At 39.2% G+C, this 23,116-nt stretch overlaps 1 protein-coding gene across 1 annotated transcript in view; it reads left to right on the top strand.

Moving 5' to 3' along the window:
* Positions 1–523: 523 nt before the first annotated feature.
* The window catches only part of TENM1 (teneurin transmembrane protein 1), a 309,396-nt gene continuing 286,803 nt past the window's right edge, over positions 524–23,116 (top strand). Inside the window, exon 1 of the mRNA XM_069015347.1 lies at positions 524–752. The gene's annotated coding sequence lies outside the window, so the exon portion shown is untranslated. The remainder of the gene's footprint in view (positions 753–23,116) is intronic.

The raw sequence follows: 23,116 nt of genomic DNA, 5'->3' as shown, positions 1-23,116 counted from the left end.
GGACGGGCAGCGGGTCCCCGCGGAGCCGGGGCAGCATCCCTCCCTTCGGCGAGCGCAGCCGCCTCACCTCCCCGCAGACTTCCCGAACTCTGCCTAAAGCTTCCACCACCACGGGCGGGGGTGGCTCAGCCTCTGCCCGCCGGTCCCTCCCTCACCACCCGCGCTCCCCGGCGCCCCCTCCCTCCCGCCTCGGGGCAGCCCCGCCGGGGCTCTCGCCCCCTCAGCCCTCGCCCGCCGCGCTCGGTGCGAGGCGACTCGAGGCGCGGCGGTGGGCAAGGCGCCTGCGCAGCTCTCCCAGGCATGCTCATTAACAGCGGAGGAGCCAAAAAGGGGAAAAAAAAAAAAAAAAAAAAGGGAAAAAAAAAAAAAAAAAATCCCACCCTGAGAGCGAGCGGCGCCGCTGACACTACACCCGCCGGAGAGCGGCGGCGGCGGCAGCAGCGGCGGGGCTGCGCTGTGGCGGGGCTGCGCTGTGCCGGCCCCGCGTCCCCTCACGCCTCGGCTGCCAGCGCCCGCCGTGGGCAGCTGCGGGGCGAGCCGCGGCAGCAGGAGCCGGCGCGTCCTCCCGGCGGGGCGGAGGGGCCAGGGCGGGCTGCGGGGGCGCCGCCGGCAGCGGCGATGTGGATTTATATTGGCCCGCGCCGCAGCCGCTGGGGAGCGGGGCGCGGGCACCGCACCTAGAGGCGATGGGCGAAGCCGTCGGCGGGGCTGAGCCGGGGCGCTGCTGAAAGTTCAGCCGGTGGCCGCGCTCGGTAAGTTTGCCGGGGAAGCGGGAGCGGCGCCGCGGGCGCCAGAACTTCGCTTTCCGTGGGGGGGCAGCGGCGTCCGCGCCGGGGCGGAGAGGGGAGCGCCGGGCGCCGCCGGGGTGCCTTGCCCCGCCGGAGCGGGAGCCGGCGGGCGCTCCCGGAGGCTTTTTGTGGATGGCACTGGGTGTGTACGTGCGGCTCCGTGTGCGCTGCGCGGGCGGAGGGTGCCGGCGGGCGGCTGCCTGGCTCCGGGGCGGTGCGTGCGGGCACCGCACGGCTGCGGGAGCGGGCGCCCGGCAGCGATGCCGCGCTCGGGGCTGAGCCCCGGCGCCCCGCACGCCTGTAGGGGGTCTCCTTCGCCCGCGGTTGCCGGGCGCGGGGTGTCGGTGCGGAGCGGCGCTCGGACCGGCCGGGCGCGGTGCCAGCGCCCCGGGCGGCAGCGGCTCCCCATCCCCGAGGCGGAGCGGGGCGGCGGCGCGGGTGCGCGGCTCTCCGCGGGGCGCGGCGGCGGGGAAAGGCGGGGCGCTGCCGGGGGCCGGGCTCCGGCTCCGCGCTGGCGCTTCGGGAGCGCCCGGGCCGCTCGCATGAAAAGCCGCATCCCCGGTGCGCTCAGGGGTGAGGTGGCTCCGCCGGGGCAGCGGGACCGCGCTCCCTCCCGGCGGGAGGATGGAGCAGCCTGATTTCTCACCGCTCCCTGGGCATAATCTGCTAAACGTGTGTTTGGTGTATTCTCCTGCCACTGGTTGTGGGATCTGGTAATCTCTTTTAGTCAAGGCGTGTATCCAGTCTTTATACTGCTCTGCTGCTTCTAGCTGGTTTTTTTTCCCTAAAATACCTTACAGCTGTAGCTCGTGACTGACGGTTTAAGCTTGATGAATGATTAGACCAGTTATGGATATGATTGTGGTACATAGTGAGGAACCTGCCTGTGTACTATTAACTGTGTGCACTTACCGTGTTGAATGTCAACACGTTTACCTTAGCAGAGCTGGGCTTTACGTGTTCTAATATTGAAATCAATGGCAAGAACTCCCCGCCTCCCCCTTTATTTGGCTTAAATATATGCCACCTTTTTAGGCTGTATAGTAACTGTCTTTGTGATAGTCTTTTATTGATTGTTTTCCCAATACCCAAAGGTTGTAGATACCCATCTTGATTGTGCTGATGCTTCCCTGATAATTAACGAGTCAGATACACTGTACTATGGAAATAAATACCAACTGTCCGTGTGGTGGGGCAAGCATCTCAGACATCTACTGTGTCTCCAAATGGTTTTGCAGTAACAAACCCCCACCACTCCTAGTGCCTGGATTTTAGCTGTTAATTGTGAAGCTTAACGTAAAACAATTTGATATTTAAAGTATGGAATTCCTGGTGTTGTAGAGAGCACTTTGTGAATCACAAATAGCAAGATAAACTGTAGTGTGGGAAGAGCTGTACATCAGAAGGTGAGACACAGCCCAATAGCTTTCTTGCTTTCTTGTCCATAGTTTCTTTTCAAAGCTTATTTTATACATGACCCTTAATGCTATGGGCTAATCTCAGAACAGTTCTTCACAGACGAAATGCAGTCTTCTTAATAACATAACTATAGATATCATATTGATAATATAAATTCATCAGAAGTTGATAATGTAGTTTTAATGTAACTGTATGTCTTGGGGATTTGGGCTTGTTGGTTTGTTTTAAGAAGTCAAATCTCTAAATTGCTGTGGAATTTAGTAACCTCTATGGGTCTTGCCTTTTTTTTCTTTTGTTGTTACATCACAGTTTTGTTTCAAAGAATGATTAGAAGTTTTCTGAATAACACGTATCCAATAGGATTTTTCTCTGAATATCTGATCTTTAAAAAACCCCAAGCAATCAAAACCATATAAGACCCTAAGTAAATTAAATTTCAAATACTGAATTAAAAATCCTTTATTTTAAAGAGAACAGTTTCTTTCAGTTGCAAAATTTTAAGTATTTAAATGACGTGTATAAAGAGCAAATGAGAAAATTCTTACTAAAAGCAGCTTTTAAGAATGTGGGAATGTAAATTACTACTCTCAACACTTCAAGTAGTCAGATGTGGAAATAAATGAACATATTGTATTGATGGCTTATGTGTAAAAAAGCATTGAAATGTATTCAGAGTTCTATAAAAGCAGTGTCATCTGAGAAAAATTGTAGCAAAGGAAATCTATTACTCATCTGATGCGGCATCATAATTAAAATGGGAGTTTTGAAAACTGAAGGAATTACCCGTTTGGTCACACGTGTGCCTGTAGTCACGTATGGAGGTGTGCAACGTTATGCTCTGCAGTAATGGCTTAGGAATAGGTAAATGTATACTTCCTTCTTTCCATTGAGATAGGAAATTCTGAGGCTTGGTGTTGATGTTAAGTGGAGCAGGCAGGACATTTCATGAGGTCTAAATGGTATGCATTTAATTTTTAAATTATCTTAATCTGAGAGATGTAAGAAGAATAATGCTGCTTAATTTATCACTATCTCAGGGTTTTGAATATGGGAAAACAGTCCTCTCCATTTGGTTAGAAATTTTTTTTTGTTCCCGTTTTACAGGCTGAGAGAACGATGTGTCCTGTCTTTGCTTCAGTCACAATGACTGCCAGTATCTCACAATGACTGTAGTGGGACTAGATTTTAAAATGATTTAGAGACCAGATATAAATTGGTGATGGAACTCTGAAATTCATGAGTTTCTGTTTTCTTGTCTGCTGTTTCTTCATCTAGATGTGCCCGTTGATTATGTTTCACAGTTCAGCACAGCTGAGTTAATGATAAATTTCATGAGATCAAACAGACTTAATATAGTTTTGCTTTTTCTCTAAAGGCCCAGTCCTGAGTCTGCTGATTTGAGGTGCAAAATTTTATGCCTTTAAAGTTAGTGAAAAGAGGGTCAAGTCAATCTGTAGTTTGGCAACTGTTGGTGTAAGCAATTTTACACATTGTAGTCACTAATCTGTTTAGCTTCTTTAGTGTTTTAAAGTGGTAGATTCAGGAAGTATTGTAATACTTTTGCAGCCTTTATATGAGTTAAGGAAATACAGTGTTTGCTTTGTCACCTTTCCTTAGCTCACCTTTGAAGTTCGGTTATAATCCCAGTGTACAAACTTTAGATTTCCCCAGATTTTTGTGCATTGCATACACAAGTTAATGACACGTTATGTTCTAAAACCTGTGCAGAAGTTGCCAATAAATGTCACAATATTAAAATAGTAAGGAGAATTTCATAGAGTCATAGAATAGTTTGGATTGGAAGGGGCCCTTAAAGGTCATCCAGTCCAACTCCCCTGCAATCAGCATGAACATCTTGAAGAGATCCGGTTGCTCAGAGCCCTGTCCAACCTAACCTTGAATGTTTCCATGGATGGGGCATCTACCACCTCTCTGGGGAACCTGTGCTAGTGTCTCATCACCTATACTGTAAAAACTTCTTCCTTATATTTAATCTAAATTGACTCACTTTCAGATGAAAGCATTACCCCTTACCCTATTTAAGCCATTGTTGTTGATATTGGTGTTTGACTACAGTCCTCTCTAATGAATAAATAAAAATAATTCTTGTCTCACAAATTAGAATGCTTACTGTGCTTGGGGAGACCACATTGAAGCTAAGACTTGTGAAGGTTTTGGTTCAGAAAAAAATACTATGTTTAGAAAAAATTTCTGATTTTTATGATGTAAGGTTGTGTGGAATCCTATGAGGACACATGTTAAAGTGATGGTGTTGCTCTCCTATAGAGGTTGATTTAGTCTTACACTCTACTAATACGGAAAAGTTACAATTGGTTAACCAACCTTCTGTTCATTACCAGTGCTACATTTCTGTGAGTATGATGCTGTTTTGTAACTGGTATGACTAAATTAAAATCCCTCTAGAGAACAAAAACCTCTGAATCTAACTTTAGTCTAGGTAGCGTGCAAATCTGTAGTCTGTGGTGACAGAGAGGTCAACTAGCTATCAACCTTTCTGATAGTTCTGCCAGACCAGCACTGCATCATTGAGCACTTTTGCATCATCTCAGTTTCTCACTGATGCTCACCAAGAGCTCCATCATTGTCTTAACAGGTAGATATTTATTTTAAAAAACTGAGCATTTTTCTGTAGTACTCATAAGTGGTATATTCAAAGTTTATTGAAATCAGTTAGAGGTAGACTCTCTATTCAGTTAGAGGTAGTCCCTCCCTCACTTGCCATTTTACTAACTTACTTTTTATTGTTTCTTGACCAAGGACACAGCACAGTAATATTTGGCTGAGCACAGAATTATTCTGTAGTACAGCTGTAGCTGTAGGTTTTAGACTATGATAGAATTGTCAGTGGTAGCTGCCTCCTTCAAAATGAATATCCAACATGTTGTATCTTACTATTGTTCTGCTTTCCATGAATCAAACAATTAATTAAGAAAGAGACATAAATGTGCTAAGTGTCAGTTGATCTCTATGAATGAAGTAAGAGGGAAATTATGTTAAATGGTACTTCTGTTGGATGGAAAGTAAGATTTTGATGCTGCTTAAGTAAAAAGGAGATATTAGTTATATTCTTATCTTGGCACTTTGATAAGCCTGTTCTTGAGACTCTTCTATTGCATTTCATGATGAGGAGACTATGCTTAAATGAGCAGATTTCAGTCCTCATCCATCTTTGTCTATGGCTGAAACCACATAAATATTAATTCCTTAAAAAAAAATCTTTACTGGTAAGCTTAAAAATCAGTTCACATGGATGAAGCTAAAGTCTGCCATTGCCATCCAACTTCAAAAAAACTCTTATCTTTTTTATTTGTTGATGTTTAGATGGTTTCTGCTTATTTGCTTGAAAGCCTTCATACATCTTGAAATTTGATATACTATAGCATGAAAATCTTTGTGTATAAATTATAGCTGTAGTTAGCATTATGCAACACAGTAATGTCACTAGTATTTATACTTGACAGGAGACGTAATTTAGATGCTTCTCTACTTTTTTTTAATAGCTTGTAGGTGTTACCTGTTCATTTAATTCACTATATTAAATACCATTGGTTTTACCTTAATGTACCCTTAATAAATTTAAAAACCTGTTTGAGAATCGAAAAAGCCCCAGAAATACAACTTTAGTAGAAATTGAAATATTAATATCAGTGATACAGGGTTAATTGAATGTCAAGAAAAAATACCAGCCAGAGGATGAAAACTCCTTTACTTGTAACTTCTACATTGAGAGTAATTTCAAGGTGTTTTAAAAGTTGAAATGAGTTCTAAAATGGTGGGGGAAATGCATCCTAAAACTGCAGTTTCTAACTTAACTGTTGCTGTTATATTTGAACACAAAATCTAAAGCAGTTTCTTGAATAATAATGAAACGAGGCATAAAAATTAATCTCCATAAAAAGTCCCTAAGGGGAAAAAAAGACAGATGACTTTGTGAAGAGCATTCTGGTATGCAAGGAGATGAGGCATTTCTCATATTCGTGTTGCTGAGTAATCTTTATTTACTTATATGGAGTAAGTTTTGGTACTTCTTTCCCTTATTTTCTCGAGCCAAGGATGTTTGACTCTACCTGCCCTTTCCACAGAATTGGAATTGGGCACATGAGTTGAGTGCTCTTGTTGCCAGTCTAGCTGGATTCTGATTATGTGTCAGTAAGTAACTGGTATTTTCAAGGTTTCTCTGTTAAAGTTCCAGTTAGTCTGAAAAAGAGGAAACTCTTTTCCTTTCAAGCTTTCAGAAGCAGTTCATTTCCTGACAGCCCTAAAGCTTTGTCTCTTCTGTGGCTTGATGTTGAAGCTTCCGTATTGAACTCAGCCTGTTTCTATTTTCTCTTGAACTGAAGAAGAGTCAAAACTTATTATAACAGATTCATCAGCTGGTAATGAGGATGGGATTTATTTTGGAGAACTGAGATGTTGAAGACTTGTGTATTCTCCTCTGCTGAATATGGAACTTACATGTTGGATTTCTTGAGTTCATTTGATTGGGTATTGGATGGAGCAGTTTCTGACGTCCTGTTAGGTATTGCCATGTAACCTTTTGTGCTTTCAGGCTTGTAACTGTATCTAGAAATGGCAGATGTATGGAAATTGAGTGATGCTGGTAGTCATCTTGTATATATATATACACACATGCTGTTACACTGAATGTAGACCATATGCTCAAATTAATAAAAATAATCAAGATCCAAAAATTAAATAAAAAGCTATTTTTATTTCATAAGTCTCAGAAGATGATTGCTGGATCGTAGATGTCTATGTTGCTTATGATTTAAAAACCTGTCTTAAGTTTTCCATGTTCAGAACTTTTCATAGACATACAATTATATTGTATTTTATTATTTCTTGCTACTAAATCATCAAGCCAACACAAATAGGGTCTTTGAAGTGTTGTTCACTCCACTCCCATTCTTAATGAGTAACCTTTGACATTTCAGTAAACATCAGCATGTTGGGTGCTAAGTGTACTGTCTACATTGTTATCAGATGGAGACAAGTTCTTATTTTTAAAAGAAATTACTCCAAGTCAAATGCAGGAATGACACAAGAGAAATGTGTATTGCTTGCTCCTTCTCCATATGTGCTTTTGTTTGTAGATAAGTCAAGGGTATGAAATCTTTCTAGTGTGTACCAGTTCTTAAAGAACAAACAGAAGTTGTGAGCAAGTGTTTGCAAGCTCTTATTTAATCATAACAGTTGTGGTCAGCATGCAAGGTGTTTACAGGAGGAGCCAATGTCTGAGGGTAAGGACCAAGAGCTCAGCTGTGCCAGAAAAGTCCAGCACCTTCATTAGAGCTTGAAAATCTGGAACCATTTTTGCACAACTAATGCATACGTATGTAATGACAAAGTGATAGTGGGTGAAGCATAAACAATTTAGCACAAGGTGATGGTGGATTTCATACCAGAACATGAGAAGCGGTAGTAAATCAAATCATGACTCTTCATATTTTAGTAATGTTTTACCTTATTGATTGGAAATGCAGAGTAAATAAGAGTCACAGATTTTAGGTTAGCAGATCTTTTTCTTTGCTCATCATCTTGCTGATCAATGGTCTGATCTAAAAATAATAAAATATGTCTCTGACGTCTGTTTGAAATAGATTGCTTAAATAGTGTGTTCAGCTTTTTTGTTTTGCTCTGCCCTTTTAACAGTGGGGATTACCACACCTAAGGGATAAGTGGAGGGCTGCAGATTAAATCACAAATGCGATGTAAATGCATCAAAACATTCTGCAAGCATAAGCACCGTATCCATTAAAAATATTTCACTGGAAGAATATTAAAGATCTGGCATGTACTCCTAAATAAAATAAAGCTATTGAGAGGCAAATATTTTGTAAGAAAGGGCATGGTTATAGACCAGGGTACTCTTAGTAGTTGTCTTTATCTCCAAATAAAACTGAATGTTATCTAGATTTTTGGGGGTTTTTTTTAATTGTATTCTATTTCAGCACTTTTCTACATATGAAAATATACTTTTCTGGAGGAGATCTGTCTCTAAAAAGTAACCTAAATTGCCTACATCCTTAAAAGGAAAAACCTCAACCAAGTATCACTCTTCTATTGCATCTTATAATACACTACAAAAAATCTATTGCCACCCTTTCTCCTCAGAATTTATAAGCTACTTTTAAAATATCAATGGAAATAAGAGATGGGAGTAAAAATCTTGGAATGAAATCAAAAGGAAAAGGCTCTTAATAGAGTGCTACTGTTTGGTGTCACTCCACAGAGGGACCTCTACCTGTTTATTTCATGTGATAGTATGATATCAGAGAAAAGTTGAGCATTCAAGAGTTTAGGTTGTGCATCATTTAGGGAAGATCTGGGAAGAAAGGATAGGTGAGAAATAAATTGGAAGGGAAAGAAACCGGCTGCACTCCTAGGCCAAAGCAAAACTGAATATGCTCAAGGTGATTTGAAAATGGTGTAGAACGAGGAGTGGAGGTGAGGTGGAGCAGGAGAATGAAGCTGTGTTTATGGAGCAGTAAAAAGGCCAAGGGTGTTCCCCATTTGCTGCTGTGTTTCAGGTAGCCTGCTGCAGGCAAACTCATGCCACTGATACCTCTTGTTAGCAAAGTGCTTTTGGCAGATCTGAACTATTCTAAATTTGCCTTGACTGATGTAATCAAACACTGAACTTCTTGTTTAAATATTTGTAGTGACGTGTACGTGCGCTTCCCCTACCTCTGAGCTTGTGTTAGACTACAGCGAGGTCCTGTATAATTAACTTCTGGTATATTTTCTGTTTATGTCAAATCTCACGGGAAGATTCATGGCAACAGAGTCAGTAAAAACCTTGACTTCACAGCTTTTCTGGAAGTAGCATTGAATCCTGATATCCACTGATAAATCAACAGTACACTGCTCCAGCTTGGAGTTGTGCTTCTCTGTTCTCTTCTTTAGACGGTGTTGCTTTGTCTTGGATTTTCCATTTGCATTTGGATGTCACTATTTTTTGTAGGTTTTAAACCAATTGTTTCATTCTGAGAAATGCTAAGAAGCTTGAGGATGAAAGGGAAAGTGTAAGGTTTGGGGTTTTTTTTCTTCTTTCATTACTGGATTATCATTAGTATATATGTATGTCTACATCTTTTGTAAGTATTTTGTAAAAAAACCAAGCAGCCTTCCTAATTACTTTAGATCTGGGAGGTAGTTAGAAAAATATTTCCAGTTTTCTCCCAAAAAGGAAAGCAGTCTTCTTGGGCTGAAAAGAAAGGGCACTGATGGCTCACCTGTGTGCTCTGTGGTTTAGGTTCTCTTCCGTAGAACACGGCTTGAGATTTCACAGGTCTCTCTGTTGTGTCCCATTTGAGTGAAAACTCAAAGGTATGTTGGACACCTTAATAGCGTGGAGGTGTGCCCTGGAGCAGGCTCCCCAGGTCACAGCACCAAGTCTGCCAGAGTTCAAGCAGGGAACAGTTGGGACAGTGTTCTCAGACCCATGGTGTGATCACTGGGGTGTCCTGTGCAGGGCCACAGGCCTTCAATGATCCTTGTAGGTCTCTTCCAGCTCGGGATATCCTATGATATCTATGATATATCTATGATCCATCTTCACATTGTCCACTGAGCTTGGTGTGATTTGTAAGGGGAACCTGTGTTTTGGTGTGTGCACGGGTTTTGTTTGTTTTCAGTGAACTGTAACCTGCTGCACAGATTTCTTGTGAAGAGCATGAGAGCAGTGAGGAAGGACAACAAATCTGTAGCCAACTTTCTGCATTATTTTTTGGATAATGTATTAATGGGAACCTTACAAATGACAAAGTTTGAAATAAATTAGAAGTAGAAATGCGTTTTTCAAAAATCCCTCCAGTAAATGTTTTTCTACTATTAACTGATACGCAGAAACAACTTCAATACTAATTTCCTACACTGAGGATGAGTGAGATCAGTTCAAGGCTATTATGCCCTGAATTTGCAGACAGCTTGTTGTAATTAAGAAATAAAACTCAGAGTTGTTGTTTTGATTTTTCTCTGATGCTTTGCCTGGGGGTCAGAAATATGTTCTTGATGCCTGCTGTCTATAGGCACTAAAAGACTTAAATAGCATTGTGCCTATTAACACAAGTTGTTTGCATTTGTGCAAAAATTCCCCTCCAAAGCTGATTTAGTGTTCCAACATAAAAGGGCTGTGGGATTACAAGGCTGTTAATAGATGAGAAAACGACTATATGTACCATGAAGGTGATTATGACCACAGGAAACTTGTATCAAAATTGCTTTAGGTCATAATGTTATAGTATGGAAACTTTTAAAAGGTTATTTTCTTAAACCGTTAACAAAACTGGTCTTCTGTTACGGTTTCAGCTCCTAAGGACAAAAACTTAAGTATGGTATCTGCTTTGTCTGCAGAATAAAACAGGAGCTCTTCTCCTGATAGTTATTCTGGGAGCTGAGCATCTTGTTACATTTGAGTACAAAGGCACAGTTCATTACTGATGGGAAAACAAACTTTCTCTACCGTAGCAATTCAAATTGAGCTCTCTGCTAAGTAGTGCTCATTAAAATATCTATCATTTACAGGAATTACTATTTTAGGCCTTTTAAATGTTTCAGTGCTTTTTCTTACACTGGATGAGATTTGTATATTTAAAAAAGAAGGGCAGAAAAGGACACTGTTTCAGAAAGATTATCTTTCTGGGGAAGCACACAGCTAAAATTGGACAGTAGATGAGCTGTATAGGCCTAAGGGCGAGGATAACAGAATTAGCAGAAATAAAGATTTGTTGTTTCCTGCTTGCTGAAATAACTCATCTGTTTTGGGGAACATGTAGATGGTACTCCCTGAAGTGTAATTTATTATCTTCAATTTCTGAGGATTCCCAGATTATATCCAAATTCACTTTTACCCTTCTGGTAGACAGTTAATGGGGAAGTAAAGCAGCTCTGTTGTATCTGCTTCTGCTGCTTGGTCTTAGAAGTCTGTGAGATCTGTTCCATTCACCTCTGAAAGTGCATTGCCCTCTCTCCAGTGCAGGACTGTTCTTCCTTCTTGGGTGCCTGTTTCTCCTCTCCAGTTCTTCCCTCCTTCCACATACCCATCAGTGATGTTTGGGAAGATCCCTTAGGTCCTCTTAGATGGATACCAGCACCGGCAGAATCAGATACCTCTAAATAGTCAGCTGTCAGATTGTTCTAGAAGAACAGGAACAGTTTCTGAGGCAGGACTGTAAAGTACCAAGTGCCTGTTGCACATTCATATATAGGAAGCTGTGTCTTGCTTGGGATCTTATCCTTCTATGTTTTCAAGGCAGCAGTATTTACCTAAATCTGTGCTCAGTCCATGGTTTTTCTATTACATGAAAACTTTCTTTATAAACAGAATTTTTAAAAAAAACCATAAATGCTCTGAGGCAATGTTAAACTCTTGGGTCAACTTGTAAACTTCTCCAAGAAGATTGTTGGTGGGTGGGGAATTATTTTTAGAACCAGAGATCTGCAATGCCAAGTATGCATCCAGTTCTGCGTTTTCTTAGTTATGACTGAAGGACTAAAGATACCCCTTTTAATTCTTTCTCTTGACATTCGCTGAGCATCTTAGATGAAGTTCTTTGCTATGGACAAGCAGTTTAAAAGTTTTACATGAGTAAGGGGATAGTATGGGGGTCAGATGTAGGGTTTTCTACACCAGATCAAAAAAATGGGTATTCTAGTTCAGTGTAGTGCTTCTGGACTGCAGTTGTCTAACAAACTTATAAGCAAAGAATGTTATTTTGACTTGGATGTTTTTCAGTTGATGGTAGAGATGGTGGCTAGACACAGGAAGGCTCACTTTAGTGTGCAGGTGTACACTAGTGTTTTGTTAGTGTACCTCTGATCTGAACAAAGGCATAGTTGTAGAGTGCAATACATATATTTGGAGAATGTGCCTGTAAATAAATGAGCATTCATTCAAATTATGAATCTAAAGATGGATAGCATTAGCTAAAGAATATAATTCTCCTAGAAATGAGTGCTTTGTAATGAATGGCATTCAAGATGACAATTGTCTGTTTGAATTCTCGATACTGTGGACTTGCTGGAATTTTATTTCACTGAAAAAAATTAATTTAAATCAGTTCATTCCTCCTTTGCAGTCATATATATGAAACAATTTCAAAGGATATCAGATAAAAATTGTTTCCATAGTAAAAGGTTCTAAGGTGTTTGCAGAATGATGAAAGGAACTTAGCAACGAGTTGTTCTGAATATTTCAAAAAAACTAAACTTGGAGTTTGGTTTTTGCACAACAATTTCACCTATTCTTCAACTTGCTTGATGGAACTGAAGCTATAATTTGCAATGATAAGGTGAATGACTGGGGTTTAAAGCTTTTTTTCTGAATGATTTTTGAAGGTAAGTCTTATCTGCATAGTTCTTGAGGGAATGGACTTCCAAACTGTTATTCTTACATATAAAAATGTTGATATATTTTTCTGGTTTGGATAAGAGGGAAAAGTAAGTATTTGTAGCCTTCAGCCATGGACTGGTAGCTTTTCTGGGAGGTGAACTGAGAAACAGCACATCTTAATATTACATTTGTTTATTATGCACTGTGGATCATATTGGTACTCACACTTCTCATATCTGGTTTTTTTTTTTTTTTAAGGCATTTAATTAACTGTCTTTAGAAATATGCAGGAGAACAACTGCTTTGTGTTTTGAGGGTCACTGACACAACTCCCCTAATTTTTCTTCAGCACGTAATACTTTGTGTGCTATGAAGAAAATAGTTCCTGTGCCCAAACTTCAGCTTATGTTACTGTATTTCTTCATCAGAGGAAGTATCCAACACGAAATGCTGGTTGTGTATGTGTGCCATCCTCAACAGAATCTGCTGTTGTTTCCCAACATACTTTTACTGTTCACGAAATCATTCATGTAGTTAACTTTAAAAGGGTGCCTTGTTTATTCCACAGAAATCTAGGAAAGTCTTCAAACATAACTCTTACCATTTTCATCATGGGCTAACTTTCCTATTAATAGAAAGGTTTCACAGTGGAAGACCAGTGGAGTCTGTATAACTTCTTTCTTGTTCTTTCTCATATGTAAAGAGGTATCTATATCAGTATTCAAACAGCATATCCAGAGACACTGAATATACTGCTATTAAAGAGTGAAAATTAGTGATCATAAAGTGAAACTGTGTGTACTTGGATATACTTAACATGAGTCATATAGCTGGCATTGGTACTGAATCAAGTGCAGTATTACTGTGAAATGATTGATATGTTGCTTTTATAACAACATAACAGCTGAAGTGATTTTTCAGCATCATTTGGAAATGGATAGAGACTTTATTTTCAGTTGTCATAATATTCCACTTTAAAATAAATGTACCACCCAACAATGATAAATGTAATTTGTACTCTCTTTTTGAATCAGGTTGATAATATTTTTGTATTGCTTGTGCTCTAAGCTCCATCATAAAACTGAAGTTTTACTTGCCTTATACTTGGCTTTTTAATTTGGGCAATCTTTTGCATTGAGCAGTACAGTTTGCTGGTCACTAGGAATAGTGTGTAAGAGTAGCTAATGCCACATTATACTAGGTGCCTAACTTCTAGTAGTATATTTTGTGTTTTATTGAGTTACAGTATTAATAAGAACCATTAGCTGTAAATCAGTAAACATTAAATAAAATCTAGAGACTTTAGTTTTGAACTCCCTCTGAAATGTTACCTCTGGTATCCTTCTCAAATGGGGCATAGACAAACCAGCACAAAAGATGGTTAAGATCAACACATCAACAATTTCTTCATTCAATCTACATTGACAGTTTTTTAATGAAACCTTTTTCAGATCTTTCTACACACTTCAGAGAAACTAATACAATTGTTGTTTTGGAATTCAGCTCTTCAACTTGAGCTTGTGAGCAGAGGGCAACTTCATATTTAGAAAAAAAAGCCAAGGTTGTCAAGTCTAGGATGCAGAGAACAGCGCTGGAGTTCTTCTGGGTGGCCTGGTCTTCTGGGCAGCCTGGCAGGATGGAAGGCAGCTACCATGGACAGTGTATATCTTTAGAGAGTGTGCTTACACTTCTCCATACCAAATAATTGAGAATTTAGGAATTGTCATTCTCCCCAAGGTTGTATCTGTTTCCTGTGAATTTCTTTTCCCCAATTGTATTTGTTGTTTAAGTTATAGCGATTCAGTAGTAGATATTTGGATGATGTGGAAATAAAGAGTTTTTACTTTTCCTGCTCCCAAATCTCCTATTTTGATTTTTTAAGTGGAGATCATCTAGTCCATAGTCCATTTTGAGTCTCTCTTTTCAACTCTAAAGGCTGAATTTTTTGCAAAACAGTGTTATTCATACGAGCTTTCATTCCTATTTCCTGATTCCAGTGGGAAGAAAATGTAACATAACAGACTTCTTTTAGGCTGAAAAAAAAAAAAGTTTTATGTGCATCTTAAACATTTGTTTCTATTTGCATTTTAGAACTGAAATGTATGAACACAAATGCAAAGCATTTGTCATCTTTTAAATTAGCTAAAATGTCAGTAAAGTAGTAAATATTTGGTTCTGTTTTCTGGCAGACTGGGGGCAGACAGTACGTGCCTTCTAATTAGTAAAAGCCCTCCTACAGAACTGTAAAAGGTATTCTCAGTCTTTATCAGCTTTTAATTTTACATTATGGAGGTGATAATGGCCCATGTCCTCATTAGCCTTCTGCTTGTTTGCTTATAAGCATCTCTCATCTCATATTCTTTTCAGTTTTGTCTGAGCAATAATATCCTTTTTTCTACAAAATCATTTATTGTAATTTATTTCACACTTGGTGTTCATTTCAATTTTTTGTTTCATAAATTCTCATAACTTTGTAATAAGCCTTACTTTTCCTCCCAGCATTTGGTTTTGTTGGTTTTTTTTTTCACCTATGCTGTGAACATTGAGGAGTTTTATGTGGTGTTTCATGGACACAAGGGTTAGAATTCATACAATGATTCCCGTTTTCTTTGTGCACGTTAGATATTAAGGTTTTGACTTACTGCTTAGTCTGCTACTCTGTTGCAGTAGTAGACCTCAATGACAATTACAGTTTGCATTCTAGTCTTAGAGTCAGGCAAAATATTTGGGTACTTTGGTCTGAGTAAAAGCAAATTCTCCAAAATGCATTTGCCTAAGATACTGATTTCCTAAGACTACTGGTTAAGTGAAACATCCTAGTACAAAAACTCAGTCTTGAATGGCTGAGCTAAGTTATATTGTATTTAACTTTATCCTTAAAAAAGAACTTGCTGAGAAGTTGTAAATATGGTACTGCATAAGACCCTAATACTCTGGTGGTTTTAGAAAGAGATTTAGAACTGTTTGCTTTTTGAGAGGAAAATATTGTGACAGCTGTGCTTAAACATGTTTTATGTGCTTAAAAATTCTTAAGGCAGAGTTAGAGGGGAAAAAATCAAGAGATGCCCAAAACCAGTAGTTGGACATTAGTTCAGAGGAAGCTGAGACAGCTCTTTGAAGCTATATAGATGTAAATCAAATACTGCCCTAGATCAAGACACTTTCATGTTTCCTGTAACTATTTGCAAATTCTAAATTTAATAGCTTTATTTTTCTAAGAGTAGACAGACCAGACTTGTATACTTGTGGTGCCTTCAAGCCCTTCAAGCATTTGTGTATCCAATGAATTGTACTCAAATGTCACTTTACACCCCTCATCCCCCATCTCCCTCCTGACAAAACACAGTGCCCTATAAATACTTGGTCCTTTCTCAATATTTGCAGTTGTCCTTAAAGTGACAACGTAAGAGTAATTGATGATCATTTGTCTCTGGTGAATTCCTCTTTTTCTCATTGGGTGGGAATATAGCATTAATAGAAAAAACAAAAAAAATGGTATAGCTTGCCATAAAGTGTTCAGTATTTCAGGACCGTGTACTAAAAACTCTGTGTCTGCTTTCTCTGCATTACTTTTCAGCTTTTGTTTTAGTTTCTAACTCGATCTTGAAAAGCAGTATCACAGCCAATGTTTATGCAGAAAAGAGACTCATGAAACCTGTATAACCCCTCAATAATTGGTGTGAAGACCTGGTAATTGCTTTATTTTGTAGATAACTTCCCACACAGGGAATCTAAATCCTTTCTTCCATTGAGTGTGAGAAGCTGCTTTGTCCATTAGGGTTTTTCATTTAAGTTTGTAATGCCACTTTGTATTCAAAGACCAGTGGTAAGTCTTGAGCACTCTCTGGATAGTTGAAATGAAAGAAAAATGAATTACAGAAGTTGCAAATCTTGCAAAATAAAAATAAAATCTTGCAGAAATAATTTTCTCCATCCTTTCATTGAAAAACATAATCATCCAGTGTTCATGTTATCATAAAAATCCTAATTTCTAGCCTTCTTTTTTTGTAATTCAATCATATATTACCTAACCAATTCACAAGTGATATGGTTTGAGTGTAATACCTGGGCATCAGGAGTGAAGAAGGTTCATGTACTTCACTGCTGATTATCAGAAGCACAGAATGGACAGTAGAGGGCATATTTGAAACCCACATGCCTTCAGATGGCAAAATAATTAATCTCTGTTCTGACTCTTTGTCTTGGTTTGAAAGACAGGTGTCTGCTAAGGAAGGCAGGAACCTCCCTTGAAATGGAAAATGTTACTCCCTTCCCTCTGAATTATTTTAATTTTGAAATTAAGGGGCTTTCGGGCAATTATATGAGAAACAGGAATAACAGTTTTTTACTAGTCTCTATAACAAGGCAGTAATACAGAAACACTGGCTTAACCTGACAGGATACAACCTGACACCCTGTCAGGCACGGTGGTGGTAGCAGCCCGATTAAATGGTGGCTGCAGTCCTGTTGAAGTGGTAGATGTGGTTCTGTTGAAGTGGTGATCCTGTAGAAGGGTCTGGTCCTTGTCTGAAGGTCCAGTGGTGGTTACGTAGCTCTTGTCCTCTGGGAATCCAGTAGGTAAGGGCTGCCTGTGGTGTTCCAAACCCCAGATTATACCCAGGTAGGAATGCTTGGTTCCTCCCCGTGGGTGGAGCATCTCACAGAGGGATGATGTAATTTTATGAGTCCTGCAGTGAGCCCTGATAACCCATTAACAGGAGATACCTCTCTTACCAGGGGTGTGTCATGGAAGAGATAAAGCATCCTGCCCCACCTGGTTTGAACAGATGGTGATAGAATACATACTTTTGGTTACATCTTGCATTGTAACCTAACACACTTTTCTTGTATAAGTCTTGGGCTGTTTTCCTCTTTTTGCTTGGTTCATCGGTAGGACCACTATCACATTTGTATCATAGATGGGGACGTTGCCAAGTCAGTGTGTTGCTCAGTTGATAAATGGTTTCTTTGGCAGTTGTGTGACTCCTTGCTTGCAGCTATGTGGAAAGGTAGGACTGCTCACAGCATCTGTGGAAAACAGAGCGTATTGAAAATGCAGTTTCTTTATTTCCATGTAGTGGATCACTGCGTGGCTTGTATGATAAAGTGAGCCTTGATTTCTGGCCTGAAGCTGTGGTACCTCTTAGATCTTCAGGCATCCAAAGCCCTGTGAAGAAGCAAGTTGCTTTTGATGCAACAGCATAATTTCTGCAAAATCTTGCTAGTAGTATTTTAGTATAAAATAGCTGAAATGCATCTGTAAGAACCGTTCTTAAATAGAAGACAATCCTGTTTTCTTACACAGTGTAGAATTTTTCTTCTACCTGTCACCTACAGCTGGACTGTGCAAACTAAACAAACTTTTCAGAATATTTGAAAATGTGAGTCAACAACTCAGAAGAACAGATTTAGCAAGACCATCACAGCAAATCTAAAATACACTGATTCAAGAAACTATACACCAGATGATTGTGAGGAATCTTAATTGAACTATTATCCAGGTAAACTAATTTGCTACTACATAATCATCAGATCTGCTGGAATAAAGGATTTATTATTAATTCAGTGTTTCCAGCAAAAAAAAATATTTTCACAAGAAGATTTCAATTATTTCTCTTGGGCACTCTTCTGAAAAAGCTTGAACAGTGCCACTGCTTGGGGTTTTTTTCTGTATTGTGACACATTAACATATGATGGTATGAACACAGAATATTATTTTTAATGTTCAAATCAGGAAAAATACTTTTTTTTTGCTTTTATTAAAGGCTGTGAAATTTTTTCCTTCAGACTAATCCACCTTGACATGGTTGTAAAAGTAAGAAACAAGTGGCCTAGAGCAACTAAGAGTCAGGGTAGCATCCTGCCTGGATGGCCTTAAAGATATAGTAAGCATAATTGGTGATTCCATGGCAATTGTGTGGTAGTGTGTCAGATTTCATTTAATGACCAACTTTTACCTTCATGTTGAAGGGAATCATACAAAAGAAGTTTAAACCATTAATGTTTTGCATTTAGTTGATGATAATCTGTTTATTACAAATGTGGATAGATATATGTATGTGCACATAAGCATATTGCACATGGAAACTTTGCTGTGTAATTTTTTTTTTCCAGTATCCTTTAGAAATAGGTTGGCACTTTCTTCTTCTGAGGGTAAATGCTGTGTACTGTGCTAAGAGTAACGCTTGCTTAGCTTTTTGTAGGTTCGGGCCTAGATGCAGAAGGCTTAAATACAGGTTAAGCATTTTTATTTTTTGTTCTCTAAAGACAAAAGAAGTAAAGGTGATTTCCTGAAGATTGTGTCTTATCCACTGTTACATCTGAGATGCCAGATCTTCTCTCTGTGATCTTTTATTCATCATGAAAATACCCTGAAGCAGTCCGAGTTTATTCCTGTAGTCTCCAGGGTACCCTTGCTCTTTTGTTCTTTATCTGTCTTGGCCCTGACTTGCCAGATATGACAGCAGTTTTTCTGGCTAGTCTGAATGCATGTGCTCAACAAGCTGGCCAAAGAGAAGGGGTAGGTGTGAAATACTCGACTGTTTTCTCCCAGAACTCTAGCTAGCTTTATCTTGTATCTGGTTCTGGACATCTGATACAATAATTTCAGTTTGAAACCTCTGAATTATTTTAAGCAAATTTCACCCTGTAAGCTTGGTAATCGTGGGACAGAGATAAGGGAGGACTGGGAGTGACAGAGTAAGGAACTCATGCTGGTCTCCAATTATTTGCATTAATTATTACCCTGATTTAATGTCCAGTAAGCACAGGAGGAATATCTGGTGGCCAGTATGAGTAACAAACCTCTGAATGCAACATTTGAATGCTCACGGGAACAGACAGACTAAAATTTGTGTGGGGATGAGATGAAGTGTTCATTTTCTGTCTGTTTTGCAGGCTAAGCTCTGCAGAGGTTGTGTCATCATAAAAATAATATTTGCAGTTAATTCTAAGTACTAATGGCAATCTGTATAATTTCCATTGGTGAAGGTGTAAAATCTTCTTAATCAAGTAATGTTAAGAAGAAGTTTTCTTTTTAAGGAGCTTGCATAAGTGATTAATATAGTTTTACTGTGTGTCTTTAATTTTTAGTGGTTTCGGTTTTCAAGTTCTTTGTACCTGTTCAGTCTTCAAAAGACAACTATGTGACACTAGTGACACTCTGGTGTGTGCTTTTTGCTTTTTCCTTTGTCTGCTTAAGCTATTTCATCTTAAATTAATTTCTGGGGTTTATCGCTGAGAGTCTCTATATAATTAGCAATTAATATATGTAACTAGTTATTTGGCATATCTATAGCAGATGAGTATAATTAATACTAATTCCAGGTGAATTGATAATTTTTATCTGCATTGTGGAAATGTGGTCTTTATCTTGAGTAATTTTTCCTTTGACTTGTCTATAATGTCAGGATTTGTGTGTATGTTTGAATAGAGCATAGACATACACATCCTCTTACTGCCTCAGAGTTGCACGGCATTGCCATGTTAAGGAAGGAGTTGAAGAAGCTGCATGTCTTCAGTACTCTGCTGTAGGAAGAGTTGGTAGGTACCTATGCCTGAAATAAATTTATGTAGTCCCAGTCAGTCTTCTGTCTTATTGTGTTTGAGATGATGTATTAAGTACTAAATTAATACCCCCCCTTCCTTCTCAAATTGTTACTTACCCCTAGATTATAATGAAAATGCTGGTATTAAAGATGAGAACATTACAGTCCTGCTTGGCTGAGCCAACGGTGGTGTTGGGGAGGGAAGTGCTCCCAATTGAATGTTCTCCACCAGTGTCACAAAGTGGAAGGTTCTCTCTCGGGGCTGGAGGCACTCGAGAGCCTGTTCTTGTCTTCCCTGTGCTGTGGGGAGGGAGGCCCAGCCAAGAGGAGAGCTCCCTGAACTCCAGAGCTTGTTTCCCACGGCTGAGCTGCACTGATCAGTCGGCAAGATGAGATTCACAGACCGACACAACCAGAGAGCTGCAGTGATGGAGAGTAACTGGCAGCTAACTGGTAAAAGTTCAGTTTTTAATGGAAAACTGTATGAAGTTGGACATTTTGTGATGTTGCACATTACTTCATAACAAGACATAGTGTAGTTTCATTCTTCAAAAAATGACATTAATCTAGATAGAAGATGATAAAAAAAGTTCATAGGAGGGGAGATCAAATCAGCCATCTGAAGCCTTGAAGCTATACAGAGCTTGATCCCCTTTTCTGATTGTTTACTCAGTACTTCAGCTCCCTAAATTTAGTATATTAGGTTGAAGAGCTTCAGAGAAACTACCAAATGCTTTTGGAATGCACGACCTCCTGGCTGCAGAGCTGGAACACACAGCTGCCAAGCAGATGATGTGCCAGTTCTGTGATGCTGTCCTTTGCTCTTGCTGCATTGTGGGGCAGGGCAGGATGCCCTTCTACTGTGGCATTTCTTACTTAGAAAATACCGGTCTGGGCATCTGCAATGTCAGGCTTCAGCTGGTTTGCTTTATTCTGATTTTTCCAGGAAGTCCTTACATGACTTGTGTGGCCAGCTGTATTTTGTAAATTGTACAAGCCCTACTTTTCAAATAGAGCCTGTAATAAATATATTTAAAACAAATAGCCAGAAAATGTGTTTTAAAGAAACACATCATATACCATCAGAGGTACTTACTTATTTACATACACATTGATACCTTATCTAAGGATATTTTAGATTTTGCAGGAATTTCACAGTGTTGTTTAATTGCCAAATGTCAGTGTGCACACATATATGTTTGTCTTTCTTCTGAGAACTGATGAAAGGAAGATGGTATCAGACCCTGGTTCATGATTGTGTTAAATAATTGTTTTGAAAAGGCTTTTATTTTATGTATTTTGTGACCACCTGCTTTCACAGCTGACAAGATAAAAGTGGCAGAAACTTAGCCTTGCCCCATGTTTTTAGGTAGCCCTTTCCTTTTTTTTATTTGGACTGATTTTTCGCTGGAGTTGTTTGAGAGACGTTAAGCTGAACATGCCATCCTTTATGGGCACTGCTGAAACAGCTAGGTGGCAATGTTCTTCTTGTTTCTTATCCTTGTACTAGTCCATGATTAAGATGTTTATTAATAAAGAGTAGTACCTTGTAGATTTCATCAGAGAATGAAGTTAATTAAAGTAATTTTTCAGAAATAGTGATCACATAGAGATATGAGAAGGAATATGTCTATAAAACCATTTATACTTGTGACACATATGCTAGCTAAGATAAATCTAGGACTAACATCACAATAATTTCTCATTCCTTCAAGTAGGTGTGTTGTATCTGGAAGAGAAAATATTTGTGTTTTAATGTTTTCGTTAATATAGTAAAAATAAATCCAGAAATCTTTTCTACTAAAAATGTGTTTATTTTCTCCAGGTTAGTATTCTGATTGACTCATAGTTGTCAACTGGAAAATGTTGCTAATGCTTTATTATCCAGATGTAGCTTTACCATATGGCCAGGCAGATCAGTGGTAGTCTGGAATGCAGAAGAGCAAGTCATTATTGCTTGTTATCTGTTGTATTTGTTCATCTTAAGTTTCCACAGGACCCTCACTGGTTTTGTTTGTGATAGAGGAAATGGCTGCAAATGAAGATGGGAGTTGGGTTTGACTCCTCTGTGTGTGCTGGCTGGGCTCTGGTGTAAGTTTTTGTCTTCAGATGTCATCGGTTCAGGTTTTGGTAAAACCAACTTCTGCTGAAGGCAATGTACTGCAGCAGTTCTTTTACATTCTTATAGATGCCATATTTTACCAAATCTCCTATTCTGCAATGAGAAGACATGATCCAAATCTTGGGTTGGGTTGGAAGGAATATGATATGTAAAGCTTTCATGTATACTTACTGCAGCATAAGATAAATAAAACAATCCTTTTCGTGAAGTAAATTTCTTAAAACCCTGCTCTAAACAAACTTCTGTGGGTGAATTATAAGTCTCTAGGAAAAGAATATTCATGTTAGTGTTTTTGTAGTGATTGTAAGAGGATGTGTGTAATACTCTATTCCATTGAGAGTAGAGAGAGTTGTTCAAAGCAAAGTTATTTTCCTGTATTCTTCAATTAAAGAACTTTTTCTGTTGAAAAATATCAGCATGTTTTCTTTCTGTTCTTGTGCATCAGTTATTAAAACTGTTGGGATTATTAAAAAGAGCTGAGGCTTGTGTTAAGATTTGAAAGTAGTTAACATTGTACTTTTGATTTCCAGTTTCTAAACTTCCCATAATTTCTGAGTTACTGCCTCAACTTATAAAAAGAGATATTAAACCAGAACTTTAAATATTGGTTGAAACATAGGGAGAAATCTTTGTGCAGTGACAGGACATAAAACAGTCATAATTCTTACCAGAGGAACTACCAGGCAGGATGCTGGAACTTTGCAGACAGTGCTGCTGCTGCTCCCTGCCTGGAGAGGAGTAGGTATTGCAGGGGTTCCATTGTTACTAGATGTTTCCTTTCTTTTGAGCTGCACCATTTTGTTTGTTGGAAATTTTGAGATACAAACCTTTTTTTTTTTTTTTTTTTTTCTTTTTCACTTAAGTTAAAAGTTTCCAAACTACCAGA

The sequence above is a fragment of the Aphelocoma coerulescens genome, chromosome 4A, assembly GCF_041296385.1.
Source record: "Aphelocoma coerulescens isolate FSJ_1873_10779 chromosome 4A, UR_Acoe_1.0, whole genome shotgun sequence".
Lineage (NCBI taxonomy): Eukaryota > Metazoa > Chordata > Aves > Passeriformes > Corvidae > Aphelocoma > Aphelocoma coerulescens.
The sequence above is the reverse complement of the archived record's forward strand: the minus strand, read 5'-3'. Positions and strand labels throughout refer to the sequence as shown.